Raw genomic sequence first — 19,942 nt, forward strand, 5'->3', positions numbered from 1 at the left:
GGCACTCCAAAATAGAATGGTCCTCGATGTCGTGTTGGCTGATCGTGGTGCTGCATGTTACATCATCGGGAGCAGTTGCTGTGTCTATATCCCTGATCACGCCCCTTCAGTTTTTGATGCAATCTCTAAATTACATAAGATAGCCACTGAAATTCATCCAGATTCAGAACACGGACTTTAGCTGGCTGGTTATGGGCATTGTTTGTTACCTGGGGCTGGAAACTGCTGACAATTCTATGTATATTATTTGCGATCCTACTGTCATGCTGTTTATGCATACAATGTGGCCCAATGCTTTGTTCTCTTTGTATCGCTACTTGTATACCCACCAAATGAAATGATAAGAATTTGATAGCCCAATATGTGTTAGACCAAGAAGTTAGCGCTATGATGAAAATTGATGTGCAAGATATTTTCTTTGTTCCTTCTAAAATCATAGAGATGTCTTCAGCTAATGCTAAATGGGTTGTCTGTGGAAACCGACAGAAATCGCTGTTAGTATGAGCTGAAGCCATTTTGTTTTGGCATCCATTTTAGTTAGCTATGCACTTGCCATGTGCTCCTTTCCGTCTTCACTGTCGCCTGTTTTGCCATTCTGCCTGAGTCATCAACTACAATTAACTCCTTCAGTACTGAGCCAGAGCACTGTGCATGCTCAGAAAGGCTTGTAGCTGCTAGAATGCATCTGTCCTAGAGTGTAACTGTCAGGCTATTCCAACTGATGTAAGCAGTTTAGTTTCCCCTCCCACTCTTTTGACTAAATGATTTCTGTATGTCTATATATGTGAATAGCTATTCTTGTATATACTTGTGCTGCCTCTTTTTGAGTCTCCATGCTTACACTGCAACAAAAGGTGCATAAAAGCACCCTAGTTTCTGTATTCCATGTACTGCCTCATACATTGCCTGGGGTTCTGTATTGATGTAGTCCCACTCATGAGTGATAATAAACTATTTTTTTGATATTACAGCTTCCGTACCAATCTCTATTTTGTTGGTCTGAGGACTAAAGGACAAAGAAGGGCGAACCCTTGCACTGGTGGGCCCCTGAAAAGGCTCACGTCGACAGCTTCACAACGACAGAGCTGTATGCAGTAGTAAGTGCAGCTGTCCCAGGACCCGAGGCTATGTGCTTCCTCCACAGCCCAATTATGAATATTCTTACTACCCAGATGGGCAAAGGACACTCCTTTTCCATCCCAGCATCAGGGTCCAAAGGTCGATACAATAATGAAATCACATCTTTGAAAACCCACTGTACGATCTGCAATGTCTATTTATGTTCCATGTGCAGAAAATCACATTTTACTTGCTGCCTCTGACTGAGAGTGGTGCGAGCCAGAAGGGCTGACGATCGCAAGTTCCAAAACTTGGTGCGTAAGCATGTCAGGATTCCTGTCATGGCTTACCTCTCTTGACTATCACGATATACGGGTATGACTCGTATCATTCCTCCCAACACTTATGAATGAACAAACGTCCTGTACTGTACCTTTTGACCATATTACATGCTGCTGGTAATAACTAGCTGCAGCTGGTGTTCCCTAATTTGTTTGAAAAGGCTTAATAGCTTTTACAAAGGTTTTGCCATGCATATGCAAGATCAGGTTTCAGGCGCCATGGAAACATCCAGAAAATCCACCAGAATAAGCATCGAGCAACCTGCATAGAAGGCCTCAACATGAACCTTCAGGAAGACAGCCCTCATCAAATTAATCCCCTGCACCTGTTCCTTGTTACAAACAATTAGAATGTGACCTTTATGAATGTTCTAAAGCAGTCTTATTTAAAGGCTGCCTACACTCATCCCCTTCGCTTAGCCTTATCGCGTGCCATTTACCCTTTTCCCGGCTTTCACAACTCTTGTCTTACTAGTACCCTTGATACTCCCGCTTCGACCTCCCGCATCGACCTCACTGCAAAGAACATCCTGCATTAGTCTCACACATGGGTGGAAAAAGAACAAGAAGAAAAGGAGAGACGCATTAACAGACTTGATTTTACTATGCACTGAGCTCAGTCGCAACATCGTGCTGCAAACAAAGGTAACCAGTGTTTTTGTTCAACTTGTACATACTGTTGGCAGGGCTCTGACAGAGAAGACTTGGGTGAAGCTAATCCCGTCCAAATTTTTTTGTGGGTTTGATGCTGAAATCATACTCACTACAGTTTCGAACATTTTGCTAAAGATGCCTCTACGGACAATCTAAATGAAAACAAAACAAGAACAAAACTAAAGGCTGGTTGAGATTTGAACCGCTTTCGTGATGCAATACATAAAGAGATACAGTTCATACAAGACTAAAGCCTTATTATTTGTTTGTTTATAGGTAAAATATCTGTCAGTACCATTCCTCAGACTGGTGTGAATGCCTCCTGCAGTGTTGCTGTTGAGTAGACGAGCCACAGCATCTTTGACTGTACACGCTCTCGTAATCCCAAACCACTTCCCCCTGGGATTTGCTACTGGAGCCGAGTCTCCTCCGGTAAACTGAGGGCAAGTCTCGGGAGGATTTGGAAACTAATTTCATCGCCCAATTGGAATCATCTGGGATCCAGGTAGCTGGCTTAAGCCACACACCTAACATTTCTTTCAGGCGGCGCCATGACCAATCTAGATCAAATTTTCATGGACGATCTAGCACGTGCCTTTTCAGAGGACCTCAATGACGCTAACAATCTGTCTGAGTTAATGCAGCAGGCGCAACTAGATCTGAATAGGTTAAAAGGAAAAAATGTAACACTTGAGGAAGAGTTGCGATGAGAGAGGACATTTCACACAATGGAGGGATACTAAACCCAAAGATAGTTGCCCAGTTTTGACCCAGCCTGTGTTTGGAGAAGCATTTCAGAGAGGGGCATTTACAACTACTGACCAGTATCTGAATACATTTGTCTCTACACCCAGTATTGTGCCCTTTGCAGCTGCAGAACACTTTCATGGTGACAGTACTAAATGTGTAGCCTTTATGAGTCAATGCCAATTACAATTCCTATGCAAACCTCAGGCGTTCCCCAATGGCGCTGCTAAAGTAATGATTGTAAACTCTTATTTAGGAGGTGTATACGCTAACTGGGCAATTACTTTAATAGAAACAAACTATTTCCAGTTGTACAACTATTCTGCTTTTAAGGCTGCCATGATAAAGTTATTTGCAAAACAGTTGTTTTTCCAAGCAAGTGACAGTGAGTTATTAAACCTACAACAAGGTTCTAAAGACCTGCCGACTTATATCACTACTTTCAATCGACTGGTGGTGAAACACACTGGCCGGAAGAGAATAGAACATCCATATTCTATCAAGGGATAAGAGCTGGCCTTAAGGATTCCCTCTCGCACATCGTTGATCTGCCCAAAGATTGTGCAGAATGAATTGATCTTGTGGTTAAGTAAGATCACGGATTGGGCGAGCGAAAGGGTGACAGATCTCGCAGTTACACCAGAGTAATTGTTCTCAAAACCGACAAGTAAGACTCTTGATACTGAATCTATGCAGATAGGAGTTATAAGGTGTCCACTATCTAATGAGGAAAAATAATGATGCTGCAAATAAAGCATTTGTCTTTATTGTGGTAAAACTGGTCGTTTCACTAGGGAATGTTCTGCAAAACAAAAAAATACTAAGGCTGTGGCTAGTGTAGAGATCGATCAAACAGAGAAATCTAAGGCTCTTGGCCAGTAGGGAGATCGTCTCATTGAGAGAAGCAGTACAAATCTCGCAATATCTTACCAATGTAGGAATACAAATTTCACGGCATCTGACAATCCGAGTCACAGTAATCCTATCCCCACGGCGGAGGCACATAATATCCATGCTTATTGACTCAGGGGCCACAGGCAATTTCTTTGATCTGACCCTATTTGCCAAGCTCGGGCTCACAAAAGTTCCTAAAGAAAAACCTGAGCCTGTGCGATCAATAGATGGTTCAGAGTTGGCTTCTGGATTAGTTTGTGTTCAGACAGAGGCTCTAACAAATAGTAAACCTTCCCTCACGACCTCTTTTTTTGAAACAAACAAATTAATTGTACAAGGGAAAAGATCAGGTCTAAAAGCAATGATGCTACACACAAGAAAAGAGTTTTTTTTATAATAATTTTTGTTAATTTTATTTTTTGTTATTTGACTTATTCGATTCGTCATAGATCAACTTAATACATTTTTCATAATCAAATCATATATAATAAACACTGATTAAATTCATTACAGTGAAACTGCATCATATAGACAGCCATCCTAGGGCACATAAACCATAAAGCAAAAATATTATAACATCATACCTTCTCATTCATATCCATACCCACACATTCCACATTCATACATGAAACAAAAACAACAACAATAGAAACTTTTTTTTGGTTTTCTCATGTACTCGACATTTAAAACATGAAATACATCAATGTCATCTGAAATTGATGAGACAACTGCAAAGGCAGGATCTTAATATCACAAGATCAGTGGTCGACGCGTTTCGATGGCAATGTTGCCACCTTCATCAGGACCAGATGTATATTTCAAAAAACAGAAAGGCCCCAGGAAGACCTGAAACAACACATACATAAAAAGTAATAAATAATTGACCCAAATTTCCCTATATATTTAAACAGAAAAGGAAATGCTTCACATGTTAGGTGAACACCGGTTTATCAGTAAATATTATGCATCAGAACAGGTTTGGAAAATCCAAAGAAAGAAAGAAAAGAAAAGAAATACTCGAGAAAGAAAGCTGCATTTGTCATTCTAATTAGGTAGCTCACTTTCCATTTATGCAGCTAGTATGTTGCATGCAATGACGCACGTATCGTGGCTCTAAAAAAAGACAGGGAAAGTAATTTTACAAATACCACCACCAAGCACGTATTTTAAACTCCCAGTGTGAGACCAAAGTGGTCCTTTATTTAGTGATATTGCTGACACTAAGTCGTTATTCAGGAAAGAAACTTACTTACATTTCTTTTAAAAGGCTTGCGAAAATACGCTTGACCCGTCTTTCATGGGACATCCAATCCATCAAGGTTTATTGTGTCTCCAGATGTCCTTTAGTCAAAAGTACAAAAGGACTCATATTGTATAGCTCGCAGCAAAAATTGCAGATTATTAATTACTAAAAGAATTCACTATTCTGTTACCTGGTCGGTTTGTCAGAAATATTCCTAATGTTCTCCAAAGGTCACCGATTGCTAAGTATCGGCCTCGCACAATACCAAGCTAGTGTGCCTGCATTTCCGATTTTAATCGTTATGTAAAAGTTAGATACCCTTATTTATATTGCTGGAAAAAAGAAAACAGATTATGTTCGTGGTAGCAACAAATGCTAAAGCCCCTCAATGTTTATTATTATCATTAATTTAGGGGGCGCAATTTCCTGGACGGCATACACGTATCTAAAAAGGATAAACTACTCTCTGTCTATAGTGGCGCGCAACCTCTAAGAACAATTTAAGCAAATGCCATGAACTTGTAACGATGGTTCGATTTTTTGAAAGAGCGGAAAAGGGAGGGAGAGATGTTTACGTCAACACGCTATATTCCAATTGTCTTAAAAACATTAGCATTGTATAAGTCATAAATAATTGTCGAGGGACTGCTAACACTGTCTCATTATTCTAGCAGCGAAAGCGAGTGCGCAAGGACTCATATAGATTTAGAGTTAACCCGATATCAGACTAATCTAATAACTAACCTTTAGGTGAATTCTGGAGCAGGTCCGTTCACTGGACAATGAGGCAGTATCAGTATGTCAAAGTTGGGTCTGGAGACAACAGGACATAACGTAAAGTTACACTAGGCTAGGTTTGAGTATTGATAAATCAAAACTTTTAACCGCTATGTTATAACGTGTTAATACACGCGAACGGCTTACCTTCTCATCTCTTGTCGTCTGCATACACCTTCGAATGACCGACAAACGCAAACCGGCAGCACGCCAGCGTCGTGTCCCGCGCTACCTAATATACTTTTGCTTAACCAATTAGGAATAGCAATGTTAAGTCAGTGGGCGCCATTCACTGCTACATTCAGTGGAAGTGAAATAGGACTGCTTGTCATAGTTTGTTGAGCACCATTTTGAAATAGGTTCCGTTTAATGGTTTCTTTATCGGTGACCGTTCTACGATCACGATTAGCGAGGACAAAGTTTAGAAACTACATCCCTTTATTGGTTTAGTTTAAACGATGATAGGTATTTTGGTAAAGATCGTGCAGAAAGCATTATATTGACAATTTGGAGGCCAAACATTTTTTTGAAAAAGTTTGTATAACTTTATTGTTCTCCGTTAGGGGATAGAGAGCATTTCGTTTGTCTTGTTATCTCATAGTATATTTCCTTGTCAGTATATCTTATAAGATAGAGGCTGTCGCCTCACATCGCGCTTTTATCTACGCGAAGTTTAACACTTTCAGCCAGTGCAGGAATTATCCAATTCGAATGCATTTGACTAAACAAATCATTGAACCGATGACATAGAGTCTATTACCTGAACCAAAGAAATACGGGGGTGAAGAATTGACATAAGAGTTTGCTTTATATGCACGACGACCCAATTAAACTCAAGACTAATGCTATGAGATTTGTGTACTCAAGGTTTATCTATTATTTCTGATATTTAAGAAATTAAGTACTGCAGCAGTGTATTGGCCATCCTTATGATTCTAGTACAAATCACTCACCAGGCTGATTAGCATGAAATAGATATATTACATTTCCTTAAGATCACTAGTACCTCACCAGGTCTTGGTCACATACCACTGTATCTCTTGATTTAGACCTTTCTTAACGCTGTTTAGAGTATACATCCAGAAAGTTTCACGTTGTTTACGAATGGTTTCCATAGCTACCCCTCTTTTACTGTAGATTTTTTCTATGATAAGCCATTTGAAATCACTTTCAAGATGGTCCTTCTCTATACAGTGTTGTACCAGTGGAGCTGTGAGTTTCTTATTTCTTACAGCTGATTTGTGCTCGCTGTATCTCACCCGAAATTCACGTGCTGTTTCGCCGATATATGCTAATCCACATGGGCAGACTAGCATATATACTATGTTATGACTCCTACAATTAGTTAGGGTTTTCAATTTCACAGTTTTGCCCTCATACTCAAAACAGTCAGTGACTAAGGCACTCTCACAGGCATGGCAGGAACCACACCTGTGGCTCTAACCTTAGTGTGCGATAATGGACATACTGAATGACTTGTCTTTGATCTAATAAACACTCCCGCCTTTGGGGTAATTTTAGGAGTACCTTGGCCAGAACAAATAATCCAAAAATCGATTGGGTACACCGCACTGTAACCTTGGAGTCACAATTCTGCATTACTACCTGCTACCAATAGGCTCCAGAGGTGGGAATACCCCTGCATTTCACCATGGTTCAAGGAACAGAAAACCTTAAACTACCCAAAGAATACCAGGGCTTTCAAGATGTAAACCTGGCACCCCCCATTTAGGAGATGCCAATTCTTGTTCAGCACTTTAAAAATCTTGTTATGATCCAAACAGTAGTTGGAAATGAAGGCTAATCTCCCCTGTGATTGCCTTTTTGGTTTATGAACCAAAGTTTCCTCTCGGTTAACTCCGTGCACCCTGGTCTCTATTTTCTCCAAACTACATTCTTAATAGCCACGTGCTGACAAACTCATTTTCAAGTATGTAAGGCCTGTTTTAAAATCTTCCTCACTGCTGCTGTTTCTGCGGGTTCGTATCATCTCCCCATATGGGATGCTTCTCATAACTGCAGCCGGGTGGGCACTGTCTGCTCTAAGAATATTATTTATTGCTGTCCTTTTCGAAATAGTCTACTTTGTATTTCATTATTGACTATATATAACTGCACATTCAAGAAATGTATCTTGTTTGAGTCATGGCACATTGTGAAGCTTACATTGTGGCAATTGTTGTTAAAATAATCCACATATTCCAACAACTTCACCTTAGTTCCTCTCCAAATAACCAGAATATCACCAATAAAACGTTACCAAAAAAGGATAAGATCCATCCATCTACCAGTATAATCGTATAGTCATACTAATATCGTATAAACTGTCCTCCTATTCCTTCAGAAAATCATCTAGATCGTAAAAAGTGGTTAAAATCTAATCTCTTAACCCTCTTGGAATGCGCTTGGTCTCCAAGTAGTTCTTGAGCGTTATCCCATCCCACCATTTAGATAACTCTGTTTTGTTTAGTTTCTCTAATTTCAGAAACTTGTTCCTTAGACTATTGTTTGGGAGATTGCTGTTTCCTACTGTCGGTTGTGTTTTACTTTGTTGAAACTGATCAGCTGCAAGTTTCTCTCAGTCGTCCTCCATAGTTGCTCCAAAATATACAGTCATTTACACCAATTTCCTCTACACCGTGCCACCTCTGCCCGTTCAAACAATTTGAGAAAAAGAGGCTGGCAATGTGGGCTTAGAACATGGGAGAAGTGGTGTATAATCAAGAAGATTTAGTATTTTGGGAATTGAGACTCAGGCAGAAGGAGGCTAAACGTACAAGTAGATTGAGGATGGTGCAACTGGTCCTCAACATAGAGAATGAGTTTCATTACTTTCTGTGAACATTCACAGCAGCTATGACATATGCATGGGTGGCAGAGGCTTTCTTGAGACTCTTGCACATGCACAAGTTGATTGGCTTAATCGGGTGGTACGTGGAGGAATACGAGAGACGTGGCAGTAATTATGCCACATTGAAAAAAAGGAAGCACTGGATTTTCTGAGGGTACACTGGTGCAGCAAAATGTGACAAATTGTATTGCTTTTGAATCAATGAAAAAATAAAACATTCTAAGCAATATTAATTGGATGGTGATGATATTACACTTTAAGGATTAACCCTAAATAGACTGACATGGGCCCAAGTGGGGTGCAAGGCGAATGAACGGGCATCCACCGGGTTGTGGCAGAATTGGTCAGATGGGTCCGCATCTAAGGACTAGGCATTAAGACTTGTGATGCTATAATGAAATGTGGTGAATGGTGGAAATGTAGGCACGATGAGGTTGGATTCACACGAAGGTCAGTACAGCAGGAGATTGGTTAAATAGTTGAAAGCGTTTGCTGACTGAGGTTCTCTTACAGGAACTCTTATTTAGTCCCCGTTTGAGAATTAAAGATAACCATTGGAGGGTTGGGACTGAGTAACTGAATGACAATGGCCAGGCATGGAGATGGGTAGAAGGAATTTAATTAAAGTAATTTGTTGGATTGGAGTGCACGGCACGCTGTTCATAGACCTGCAAAAGCTGCTTAGAATTGTGTGATTGGTGGAAACTTGGTGTCAGAATCTGTGCTACCACAAGCACGGGAGCAGAATGTCGCAAGTTCCCAATGTCCCACCAAGATTTCTCAGCAACATGCAATTTCAATTTTACACTATGCCAAAGATACCCCAGGGGGGAAAGGGGATGGGACAGAGAAGAGACTGCTCACACCCATCTGATTCTTTCTTCAGCCTCAGATGCCTGTTGCTCGTCTTCTTCAGGCGACTTGGTTTTTTGCTGTAAGAAAATATTATAAATTATAAAACCAGATACCTTCCGACACCCACTCCAAGCCCTCTGACTGTTAACCTACCCTGATGTGGTGTGAACTAAGGTCTTCTTCTTTGTGTGTGTGATTCTTGGCCTTGAGTTCTGTAACTGTAAATTAAAATAATTAATTAACCTCTAAATTAATCTGCTAGTCTAATTTTCTGTTTATTTATCCTCAGGTTCCTCACCTCAAGTTATCACAGCTGATGTATTGTATTTGACGGTAAGTATTTATCCTTATTATTATAATGGTTGACTTCTAATTAAATCCTTTTCACCAGAACCAAAATCTAGTAACTTCTCTTTTAATTCCCTGAAGTTTATTCACTTCCTGCTCAAAAGATTGCGCTACTCCAGACAGTCAAAAATAACTAGACTCCTGTAATCGGGTAAATGTTCAACAAGTGTTGACTTGTGCTGACTCTGCTTGAAGAAATAAGTCAAAAGAAAATATGCGCATGCTCAAAAATCCCTACACTCTCCTATTCTATTGCGCATGACATTGGAAAATAAACGGAACAGTCTTACTGCTATTCCGCTTCCTGCCGTGTCCTCCAGAAAACGGCGAGAACTCTATAATACTCTCCTCCGATATTTTCGTATCCTTCTGCGACCTTCAAAATGCGACGAAGCACAAGAAAACTCTCCTCGGGTAAGGTACACGAAAAAAACTCGAAAATACGTCTTTTATCCCTCACGGTTCAGGTGAAGTGCGCCACAAAGCGGGCTCAACACCTGGACATTACCTATGGCGAACCCAAGCTAGAGCGCGCAATCCAGTTCTCTACAGCAGGCACTTTCATCGCCATCTTGGGAATGACGGGCGATCGCTTGAATTTCTGTTGACTAGCCTTCTTTTTAAGGGAGATTATGCTCACGGAGAGTCTCACTCTTGATGGTCTTTTGGTGATCCTGACACTTGGGCCGGAAGGAGTTGACGTGGTTTCCACTCTGGTCAGAGTATGATTGGTGGAAAAGACAGACCACACGCAGAAAGGAGGTAGGGTTAGAAAGGTTAGATTGACGAAACAGTTTAGACAGAACGGCACGCTGTTTCCTGGCCTGCGAAGGTGAATAGTGAGATTGGTGGAAACTTGGGCGGGGCGGAGTATATATGTTTTCTCACTCTGGTCCGGGCTCAATGTGATTGACTGAAAGACTGACCACATGCAGCTATGAGGCATGGCCGGAAGGGCTTGATTTATGAAGGAGGTTGTACAGGACCTTTTTCCGGATCCGCGCTAGAAATGAAACAGACGGGGTACTTTTTTGATCGGACTGATCGGGATCGGACAGATCAACGGTAGTCTAATGGTGATGGAAAAGAATGTGTTTTCATAAAGGAGCAGGGATTTTATTGGTCAAGCGGAGGACGGATTGATAATTGGAGCGATGTAGTTTTAACGGACACCGCAAACTAGGAATAAAGCTTTAGCCGTTTGATTGGCTCTGGGGTAAGGGGACCAGAGAGGAAACATACCAGTAAAGTGAATCCCGATTATTGATTGGTTGACCATTTAGCATAAATAGGGAGACACATGGAGTGGTTGGTTAAGCGTTGACCAGATGAACATTAGATGAACAGCTAGCACGGAGAAGCAAGGTCATGAAGGACTAGGTGAGGTGATGAAATTTGCAGCGCGTGGAGTAATTACTGCAAGAAGCCTTATTGGGGGTGCAGCTTAGATTAAAGAGTAAGCATTGTCATGAAGGACGGAGTAGGATAGGATTATTCTGATACAAGATGGAGATTTCAAGGACACTAGCCAGGCTAATTGTGGATGGCAATGGGGCTGAAGAAAGGAATGGAGAATAGAGGGTTTATTTTGGGAAGTGATTGACCATGCTTGTTAGTATAATGTGCTCAGATATGAAGGGGAATGAATGTTTGCATGATGAACCAGGATTGAATTTGTTTGTTTTGAATTGTAGATGAATATCGGAACAGAAGGCCGTGCTTAGGTAAGAATTGCGCCCAGACAAATATAACTAACGCATGAACAGAGTCCGTGGACGTATTGTGATCTTGAGATAACAATTTTTTACTTTGTGATGATGATATTTGCTCCCTAGTGAATAAAGGGGGAAATAGGGGGTTGTTTATACATGCAGGCTGAAAGGTCCTACTCACTATAAGGTAGGATTGAGATACTGGGATAGATTCCAAGGAGAGGAAATGTTGTTATGCACAGATTCAATGATCAAGGATCTGGCGGTGGACACACTAACTGCTCAAATAGAGCGATGGTTGAAATTGCCCTTGTCGATGGCAGGCTGAGTCGCCATTATTAAAATGGTTGTCCTCCCCAAATCTTTAGATCTATTCAACAACATACCGATTCCTCTCACTAATCACTTTTTTAGTACACTCCGCTCTCTCCTGAGTCATTTAGTTTGGGGTGGTAAACATGCACGGGTTCGATGGGCAGTCCTTACGTTGCCATATGAGAGAGGGGGTTATAATGTTCCATATTTTCAGCTTTATTATTTGGTGGCACAGTGTAGCTATGCATATCACTGGTACCATCCAGATGCCCGGATCCCCTATTTGAGACCTGAGGCGGAGCTGGTCCAGACCAGACACTTCTCGGCTGTGCTACCGTGGGTTTTCCCAGCGACCCGCTAGATATTCAGACTGTACCCTCCGCGAACTGGGCATGGCATTAATTGTGCCAGATCACTGGAATGGAGAGGTTATACTCCTCTGCCCTACCTGTCATTAATCCTACGTTAATTCCCATCATGTCGGAGCGACTGGTGCAGCGCACCTTGGCGAAGTTAGACTTGACCAAACTGGGAGACTTGTACCCTGATGGCCACGTCTTCGCACCCTCGGATGAAGCACGTTTTAATGCAGTGGACTTTATGGACATATTTGTATTACGCCGCCTCCATTCTGCACTGCACTACATTTTCCTGACATTTCCACTAGAGCCGGCTTCGTTCCCTCCCCTAACGATACTTATAGAAAAGCCAGACGGTACGCACCTGATATCGAAGTTGTATAGGGCATGCACACTGAAACCTGTTCAGGACAGCAAGACTCGCAGTGCATGGGAACATGACCTGGGTTTCACAATCACTGATAAGCAATGGGCTCACTGCTGCTCAGTCACGCAAGATATTTCGCTCAACAGCAGACACAAGCTGCTACATTTAAAAATGTTACGCTGCATCTATTTTACCCCGGCACTAGCACATAAAATAGACCCATCTACGCCACACAATTGTCTCAAATGTTCTGCATCATATGTGGACTTCGCACATCTCACTTGGACATGCCCGAATCTACAAGACAATTGGATGCAAGTGCATCACACGCTTGGGCAAATGTTGAACATCCCATTGACTCAGATTCCAGAGGTTGCCCCGTTAGGGTACACTGTAACTTTTCCCCCAAAAATCTGTAGGTTTGCAGCATTAGGTCTATTGTTAGCTAAGCAGGAGGTGGCACTGCACTGGGGGCGAAAAACTGCCCCGAATGTCCAGGGTTGGTTGCGTAGTATTGTGTACTGCAATGTAAACAGTGAGCTATATGCAAGTATGATGCCCTGCATGTCACGCCCCAAAGATATCTGGAGACTCCACAAGACGTATGTCGAGACCATTAGAAAAGCAACTGAGTCTCAGCTAGAGCAGGGGATTGTCCCGGCTGGAGTGGGGTGAACCCTCCACACCGTTTGGCAGGATCAATTTTTGGTAAATGCACAATGTAAGGTATACAACACTGAATAGCGGGTTCGTTATGTGGGAGGGAGACATTTGGCTGTTGGAGGTGTATTGCCTTTTCGTTTGCAACCCTGAGTGCAGTGGGCTCATGGAACCTATTGTAATTTGCATCGGCCTTCTTATTGGAGGCCACTTCAAACAGATTACCATGTTACTTCTGACGCCGATTCTGTGTGACGAGACAGCCTGTGACTGTGGACTGCTGCACGCACATTTAAGTATATTTTTTGTATTAGATGAAAACGTTAAATAAAGTTAAAAAAAATGATAAAGGATCCTAGGGGCATTAACATTTATGGAATATTAATTTCGGGGACTCTGGAGAGCAACCAGGGTGCTATGCACTACGATTATTGATCTATTAATGGAATATGTGACTGCTATATTTTCTAGATATAATGTCTTTGATAGACTGTATATAGGCAGGAATGGTGGAGAGTAACTGGGATGCCATGCACTTGAATTACTGATCTAATAATGTAGGATGTTACTGTTGCCTTTTCTTTGACAGATTGTATATAGGTAGGGAGTCTTATGGGGTGATTTGGGATAGTTTGTTGTTTCAATGGGTGAAATCATGTACAGAGATTAATATGAATTGTGCAGGGTTATTATCACAAAAATGATATGTTTGTTTTAAATTTACAGCCCTGATGATATCCATATGGGACGAAACGCGTTGGCTGGATGGAGTTGACTGCTTCTGATGAAAAGTATTGATTGAACAAAATTTGGAATCAGAATAAGAAACATAAGACTCCCAAGTGACTTTTTGTGGTTGAATCTAAATGGGCTATGAATCAACATGATGATTGTTGGAATCACTGAAAGAAAAATTATGGATTGATTTATACACAATCCTTTTATTCTGAAGTTGAACACAGTATTGAAGTGGCCCAGGGGCAGTCGGGCGGCATAAAGTTGAGCGTGGAAGTTTTAATTACTAAATCTTCTTGATTGTACACCAGTGCTCCCATGTTCTAAGCCCACATTACCAGTCTATTTTTCTTAGACATTCTGATTTACTCAATCTCAGAACAAGAACATGTACGTGCCATCTTGCAGCGCCTTAGGGAAAAAGCTCTTTTTGCTTAAATTAGACAAATGTTCCTTCCATGTACAGTCAGTAGAGTTTCTGGGGTATCACTTATCTCCACCAGGCATCACTATGGACCCGAAAAAGGTAGAAGCCATTACCAATTGGCCAACTCCAACAAATGTCAAAGAAATTCTTGGTTTCCCCAATTTTTATCGTCGTTTCATCCCTCAGTTTTGAGAGATAGTAGCGCCCATAACACAGCTGCTAAAAAAGGGGCAATCATTTGTGTGATCTCCAGAAGCCAATCAGGCGTTGCAACTGTTAAAAACGAAATTCACCTCTCCATCATTCTTCAGCATCCCAATCCAGACCAGCCCTATTACGTCGAAGCTCATACTTCGCAGGCAGCCGTAGGAGGAATTTTATCTCAAAAGATCCCACGAACTGGCCACATGCATCCTATAGCCTTTTCTTCCAAAACACTTCTACCAGCGGAGCAAAACTATATGGTGGCTAAAAGAGAACTTCTGGCCATCAAACTGGTGTATACTGAATGGAGGCATTACCTACAGGGGGCTAAACATACAGTCACAATATTCTCAGATCATAAAAATGTACAATTCTTTAGTACCTTGAGGTCTCTCAGCCCCAGTCAAATGCGATGGCTGCATTTCTTTAGTGGGATAGATTTCATCACCTATCGCCCAGGAACCAAGCAGTTATAATCTGATGTTCTTTCTAGACTGGGGTATGCTCACCCTTCCCATTCCACATCTGACTCCCCTACTATAATTCCACCGGAGAAGATAGTCCCAGTCAGTGAGTGACACCTTTATGCCAGCCTTACATAAACTATATGAAAAACGAAAGGCCGAAAAATGGATCAAAACACATAACCATACAATCACGGACATGCTGTTCCTTCAGGTTCAGAGAATGTACATCCCTACTATAGAATTAAGACATCAGGTAATTAAATGGAATCACAGCAAAGCATTAGCAGGGCACCCAGGTATAACGGAAACCATAAGGATTTGTCAAAAAACCTTCTGGTTCAACAAAATGTGGAAGGATAGACAAAAATACATATCTGGTTGCCCAACTTGTGCACGAAACAAGATCACACACAAAGCCTGCAGGATTATTATAGCCCCTGCCTATACCCCCAGTTGCCTGGCACACCATTAGTCTGGATTTTATAACTAACCTTCCAGCAAACAATACTTTCATTACCATTTTAGTAGTTGTTGACATGTTATCAAAAACGGCGCATTTCATTTCTCTCAAAAAGATGCCAGCGACGCAGAATTTAGTCAAATAGTCATTGATCATATCGTCTACAGACAAAAATCATCTCAGATAGCGGAGTTAAGTTCACATCTAAATTTTGGAGAACACTCTGTGATAAGTTAAGAATAGAGGTAGCCTTGTCATCTGCCTTCCACCCACACACCGATGGGAAAACTGAACGGATAAACCAATCCTTAGAAACTACACTAAGATGTGTACACAAGACAATGGGGTCAGGCCTTACCCCTAGCTAGATTTACTTATACTTAACAGCACCCACTCAGCCACAAACTACACACCCTTCTTCTTCATGTCAGGACAACATCCTCATGCCCTTCCCATTGATATATCGGGAGAGTCTACTAGGCTACCTTCAGTCACATTAAGATTAGAACAACTGCATCAGATTCAAAAACACGCTAGGACAAGTGTAGCAAAAGCCAAATTGGTCATCAAGGCACAAGATGACCAGCATAGAACCCCAGCACCTACATACAAGGAAGGAGACAGGTTATACTTATCAACACTACAACTAGAAGGCCCAAGGAAATTACAACCACAGTTTATAGGTCCTTATGACATTATCAAGATAATTAAACCAGTCACTGCCATACTAAGGCCTTCCCCTGAATACACTATCCAGTCAGTGTTTCACTGATCAAGCCATACCACCCGCCACATGAAAAGATACCCCACCCGTTCTAATTAATGGCCAACAAGAGTACAAGGTTCACAGTATCCTGGACTCTAAACGATCTCAGGCAAAAATATATCAACTTATTGATTGGAAGGGTTATGACCCTTCAGAGCGTTCCTGGGAACTGGCCTCCTCGGTACATGCCCCAGTCTGGTGAGATGATATCATGCCTTCCATCCCACCAAACCACAACCTTTAAGACTGCCTTTGGGAGGGGCGACTGTTCGGATTCCTGCCACAGCTCACCTCTCTTGACTATCACAATATACCGGCATAACTCGTATCATCCTTCCCAACACTTATGAATGAACAGACATCTTGTACCCGGACTTCGGACTATATTACATGCTGTGGGTAACAGCTAGCTGCAACTAGTGCTCCCCGGTTTGTTTGAAAAGGCCTAATAGCTTTTACAAATGTTTTACCATGCATATGCAAGGCCAGGTTTCAGGTGTCTCAGAAAAATCTAGAAAATTCACCAGAATAAGCATTAAGTAACCGGCATAGACGACCTCAATGTGAAACTTTCAGAAGACAGCGCTCATCAAATTAATCCCCTGCACCTGTTCCTTGGTATAAGCAATTAGAACACGACTTAGTGAACATTCTAAAGCACCTTCTAGAAGGCAGCCTCATCAAATTAATCATCTGCACCTGTTCCTTGTTACAAACAGCTAGAATGTGACCTTTATGAACATTCTAAAGCAGTCTTATTTAATGACCGCCTAAACTCATCCCCTTTGCTTAGTCTCTTCGCCTGTCACTTACCTGTTTCCCGGATTTCAGGACTCGTCTTGCCAGTTCCCTTGATCCTCCCGCTTCGACCTCACCATAAAGAACATCCGGCATTAGTCTCACACCTGGATGGAAAAAAGAAGAAAAGGAGAAACGCATTAACAGACTTGATTTTACTGCTCGCTAAGTTCAGTCACAACATTGTGCTGCAAACAAATGTAGCTAGTTTTTTGTTCTATTTGTACATACTGTTGGCAGGACTCTGCCAACGAGGACTTGGGTGAAGCTAACCACGGCCAAATTTACTTGTGGGTTTGATCATACTCACTACAGTTTCGAACACTTTGATAAAGGAGCCTCTACAATCTAAATGAAAAAACAACAACACCTTAAGAGAGAGAGTTAATACTAGACTAAAGCCTTATTGTTTGTTTGTTATAGGTACCATTTCTACCGATACTATTCATCAGACTGGTGTGAATGCTTGCAGCAGAGTTGCTGTTGAGTAGACGAGCCACAGCATCTTTGACCCTACACCCTCTCTCCAGCCAAACCCCCTTCCCCCCCTGGGATGAGCAGTGTCTCCTCCTGTAAACTGAGGGCAAGTCTTGGGAGGATTAAGGAATTAGTATCGCCGCCCCATTGGAATCATCTAGGATCCAGGTACGTGGCTTATGACAAAGTAGCTCTTCTATCCCAGATCTGCGGTTTGCAGCCTGAGACTTAACATTCTCATTTCATTACGGGATAAACAGGAATACAAATATCAGAGTGCAAAAAAAAAAATCTGGACTGGATGAGCTAGTCACAGGAGGACCATGAAACGTTGAGTGCTCTGCTCAAGCTGCATTGTTGCAGGATAAGACTGCCTAGTATCCCATGCACAAGAAGGCAACATCTGGAACCCATACTAAACGTCATTAGGCCCGGACAGAATTTTAATTCTGTGAGCAGAATTATAGAATTTTAGTGACTCCGAGTTACCCTCCCATCAAATTCCGCCAATCTACGGTGACCAGACGTCACAGATTTCCCTGGACAGCCCCAATTTTTAGAGAAACGTCCCAATGTTTTCCTGAATTTTAAATTTGTCCCAGTTTTTGTGAGAAGAGTGAAGTTATTGAAAAAGGAGAATTGAAAGGTATGGCCTTGTTAAGGGAATTGCGTCTTTCTTTCAGGCAGTGTAGGAGGAGGAAGGCTGCATGCATGCTGTAGCTGATGGGGTGACAGATTGGAAAAGGAGGACTGAGCGAAAGAGCATGTACATGTGTGGACATATGCAACACAAAACTGAGATAGACCAGACATAGAAATAAGGCTACAGGCATAAGTCCAATTTTATAATTAGCCTGTCCGTGTTTTTGCCTCTCAAAATCTGGACGCCCTACGCCAATTGCCACGTGGCAGAATTTTTTTTGCCGTTTGAGCAACGCGATGTCAACAGAAACAATGCAAGTTGTCAGAATGCAAGCAAGATTTGGCATCCCCTAGCTTGATTTCCATGTGCTAGGAGGGCTTCCTGCGAGATTGTCGAATGCGGGCAGAGGGTTGCTCCTCAAGTAAATTTTCTACTTGAGTGGCACCAAAATCAACTTGAAAATAGCATGGTTCTGTTCGTGTGGATTGTGTAATGTGGAACGCGCTACATCGCAGCACAGCGTGCATTTTCTGCCCATTGGTGGAACACCGCAGAATCTTGTAGAGTTTTTATATAACTCTGCAGAATTCCACACCGTGAAATTCCGCAACATCAACCCAGGCCTAGAAGCCATGTGAAAAAAGAGAAGTCATCAAAAGCAGGTGCGTGCTCGCTCCCTATTCTCTCGTCTCCGATAGAAACAAACAAGCAGGAACCTGAAGGAACCATTCCAAGCACAGAGACACCAAGCGTCTCACTCTGCACCAATCCGTAGCCAATGGCTGCAAAGCACTGAAGTGTCATAAAGGTGCTGCTGAGAAGTGCACAGCGATCAGGAGTCAAGCGGTAGCACCCAATAAGTAGCTCATGAAAAACAGGCTGCCCACTAAAATGTTATTCACCAGACGATGTAAACCTCTCTTGGGGCAACTGTATTATTTGGATTATGCAATTCTACAAGAGGTGTTTTCCAAATAATTATGAATTTGCAAGTTAATTTGCCTTGTTGCACAATCTGCAGATTTTTACCAAAAATATGTGTTTTTAACTCAAACGGTAATAAAACCGTGAAGAGACAGGTTCTGGCGCAGTGGAAGGCACCCCACAAAGCCGGACTGCTCATTTAAAAGTTATTTGTTACGGTGTTTGGCTGTTATATTGACAGTTATAAAGTAAAATCTTTGCTCAGACAGTGTAAACATGTGAAAAAACACAAAATAATAAAGCAACTAGAACAAACTGTGGTACATTGTATTGCACAATTTGCCTTTTATTTCCATATAAATTATTAAACCTTGCTGCATAATTTGGCCTTCCCTGCCACATAATTCTTGTGACCCAGGCGGCTTTCTATTTTGCCACTGTTGTACTGGATCAGCATTCCTTTTCTTCTTTCCTGATTATTGGTTTCCTCAGTGTTGCTCTGTCCCTGACACTTGTCCCTCAGGTATGAGGCTGAGTCCCCACTGGACCATCTGAGCCCCTTACAAGCGGATCCTCCAGAAGCCCCTTACAAGTGGATCCTACCTAAGGGCGGGTTCATTCTCCACACAGGGGCGAAGTCTTCCAGCTAGAGTCCCCACTGAAGCCCCTGAGGCCCCTTACAAGCGGATCTTCCAGAAGCCCCTTACAAGTGGATCCTACCCAAAGGCGGGTTCATTCTCCACACAGGGGCGGCGGGCAGCCTGCTAGAGTCGCCACTGGAGCCCCTGAGGCCCCTTACAAGTGAATCCTCCAGAAGGGCAGGTTCATTCTCCACACAGGGGAGCAGGAGGTATAATGT

General features: G+C 42.1%; 1 long non-coding RNA gene across 2 annotated transcripts in view; it reads right to left on the reverse strand.

Annotated features, from left to right (window-relative positions):
• The window catches only part of LOC146822573 (uncharacterized), a 120,540-nt gene that overhangs the window by 43,854 nt on the left and 56,744 nt on the right, over positions 1-19,942 (reverse strand). The window contains exons 2-3 of one of the 2 annotated variants that reach the window (XR_014963332.1): positions 17,055-17,146; positions 4,251-4,541 (exon numbers count right to left, since the gene is read on the reverse strand). This is a non-coding gene — a long non-coding RNA (uncharacterized LOC146822573). Of the gene's footprint in view, positions 1-4,250; positions 4,542-17,054; positions 17,147-19,942 lie in introns of those variants that run through there. The other variant, XR_014963333.1, reaches the window with a different exon arrangement.

Source organism: Triturus cristatus, chromosome 6 (genome assembly GCF_964204655.1).
Source record: "Triturus cristatus chromosome 6, aTriCri1.1, whole genome shotgun sequence".
Lineage (NCBI taxonomy): Eukaryota > Metazoa > Chordata > Amphibia > Caudata > Salamandridae > Triturus > Triturus cristatus.